General features: G+C 37.2%; 1 protein-coding gene across 1 annotated transcript in view; it reads right to left on the bottom strand.

The window, feature by feature from the left end:
* LRP1B (low density lipoprotein receptor-related protein 1B) overlaps nucleotides 1-2,834 on the bottom strand; it is a 2,342,762-nt gene that overhangs the window by 1,662,606 nt on the left and 677,322 nt on the right. The gene's annotated exons all lie outside the window — the stretch shown is intronic.

The following is a 2,834-nucleotide window of genomic DNA, read 5'->3' as shown; positions in this document are numbered from 1 at the left end:
TTGAGCTGTCCTTTGAAATTTTCCATTCAGCTCTTTTACCTTCTCATTTCTTCCATTTGCTTTGGCATCTCTATGCAGGAGAGCAAGTTTCAGACTTTCTTCTACCATCCATTTTGGTATTTTTCTTCTATCTTGTCTTTTTAATGGCCTTTCACTTTCTTCTTGTATGGTATTCTTGATGTCATCGCACAGCTCTTCTGATCTTCAGTCATTTGTGCCTAATTCATCAAATCTATCCTTGAGATGCTCTTTAAATTATGTGGTATATGTTCAAGATCATATTTTGTCTCTCGTGGACTTGTTTTAATTTTCTTCAGCTTCAGCCTTAACTTGCATATGAGCAATTTGTGGTCTATTCCACAGTCTGTCTCTGAACTTATTTCAACTGATGATATGGAGCTTTTCTACCATCTCTTCCCATAGATGTAGTCAATTTGATTTCTGTATATTCAACCTAGTGAGGTCTTTTATGTTGTTTAGTAATAGTAGTGATGATGAACAAGTTATTGGTCTTCAAAATTCTATCATATGATCTCCAGCATCATTTCTGTCACCAATGCCATATTTTCCCCAAACTGATCCTTCTCTGTGTTTCCAACCTTTGCATTCCAATCACCAGTAATTATCAATATTTCTTGATTGTATGTTTGATCAATTTCAGACTAAAGTAGTTGTTCAAATGCCTGTTTCACCCTCACTGGCTTTAGTAGTTAGTGCATAAATTTGAATAATATTGTTGAATTTAGCTGTTGTCAAGTTGAACTCTGACTCATAGTGACCTTATGCACAAAGGACAAAGTTGACCTGTTAAACCATCCAAAGGATTTTCATTAGCTGAGTTATTAAAGTGAAACACTAGGTCTTTTTTCCTATTGGTCTTAGTCTGGTAATCTCACTAAAATCTGTATATCTGAATGTTAATGTTGTTGTTGTTAAGTGTTGTTGAGTCTGTTGTGATTCATACTGACCCTGTATAGGGTTTCAAGGAATGGCTGGTGAGTTTGAACCACTTACCTAGTGATTCAAACCAACGTGGTGGTCCCATGCTTTATCCCACAGTGCAACACATGGTAAGTGGATTGCTCATTTTGTGTGAATGTTGTTGTCATTGTTAAGTGTCATTGATTCAGTTCTGACTCATAGTGACTCTGTATACGGTTTCTGAGGTGTGGCTGGTGAAGTTGAAGCACCAGCTTGCAGTTCAAACAGACCTTGCAGTCCAGAGCATTAAACCACAGCAGGACTTGTTGTTAAGTGCCATCGAGTCGGTTCCGACCCATAGCGACCCTGTACAGGGTTTCCGAGGGTGTAAATCCTTACGGGCGTAGAAAGCCTCATCTTTCTCCCGCGGAGCAGCTGGTAGTTTCGAACCGCTGACCTTAAGGTTTGCAGCCCATATATAAGTAAAAACGAATATAGATACATGTGTTAGTAGTTGTGGTGCTTATGTGCCGCGGTGTTGGTTTCAATTCATAGCAACCCTGTTACAAGTTTCTGAGACAGTGAATCTTTACAGGAACAGAAAGTCTCCTCTTTCTCCTGCAGAACTGCTGATTGTTTCCAACTGCTGACCATGAGATTAGTAGCTCAACTCACTATTAGAGCTCCTTATAGATACATGTAACTGCTGCTAAACAATTATGTAATTTATTCTTAAATGTGAGTTTCTTACTCTTCATTAATAGTTTTAAAAGACCAAGTTAAAGAGAAGAAAGGCAATATAACTGCATTGGTAGGATGACCTCAGGGTCAAAATGGATGATCAATATATCAGAATTCTGGTTGTCTAGAAAAAAAAGGGGGGAATGATGCTCAAACAAAGACAACTCTATGGGAGAAGCAGCAATTATCCATAGTTTCTGCATATATTATAATAAGCATAATTAAATATCCCTTTGATTCAGTGTATAAGAAGAAACGTCCAGACACTGACTACCAAAAATGAGAGAAATAAAGGCATTAAATGACTGACTTACAAGGTTTCAAGGGCAAGCTTATTTTAATACTGTGTGGGGGAAGAAAGTGTCCCCACTGAATAGTTTTCATCTTGTCTAGATGGGTCTGGTTAAAAGAGATGGGGATAAGATTCTTATGATTCAATAGTGAGGAATTGTTATCATGACTACTTGCGACTTTCACAATTGTAAAGGTAGAAGTTCTGTAACAAAAACAAGGGAGTGGTTAATCTTACAGTCCAGAAAAAAAGGACCCTATGATCATCAAGGGAGAAGAGCACAAGCAGAATGAGGGACCTTATTCCGAGAAGCAGCAACACCAGAGATAGAGGCAGAGATGGGGACATGGAGAGAGGAAGTAGCTGAAGGCTCTAGACTTGCAGAATGTGTCCTTTGGTGGTGTAAATTATTACATATGCCTGAGTGTTTAAAAAACAATTAAAAAGTTAAAGTGAATGGAGAGAAACACTGGTAACTGTTGGTACATGGAGAGGATTAAAATCATTGTAATGAAACAAGGCGTATGATTTATTAAATGTAAAACTGATTATCTGACCTGTAAACTTTTACTTAATCCACAATAAAAACCTTAAGTTAAAAAAAAGAAAAAAAAAAAAGAAATTAGAAATAGAATTGATAGTGCACCTTATCTCATACTATGAATACTATTTCCCATATAATCAAAACTGAGAAAAAAAAAAAAGAGAGAGAGAGAGAGCTACTCCATTTACCTTAAGAAATGCAGTCCTAATAAAATCGAACTATTATGCTTGCTGTTTTTGAAAATGTATGTTTGTATACCAAAAAGCTCTGGTAGCATAGTGGTTATGAATCGGGCTGCGAACCTCAAGGTCAGCAGTTCGAAACTACCAGCTGTTC

Source organism: Chrysochloris asiatica, unplaced genomic scaffold (genome assembly GCF_000296735.1).
Source record: "Chrysochloris asiatica unplaced genomic scaffold, ChrAsi1.0 scaffold00012, whole genome shotgun sequence".
Classification (NCBI taxonomy): domain Eukaryota; kingdom Metazoa; phylum Chordata; class Mammalia; order Afrosoricida; family Chrysochloridae; genus Chrysochloris; species Chrysochloris asiatica.
Note: the sequence above shows the minus strand (reverse complement) of the source record. Positions and strands in the feature narration are given on the sequence as shown.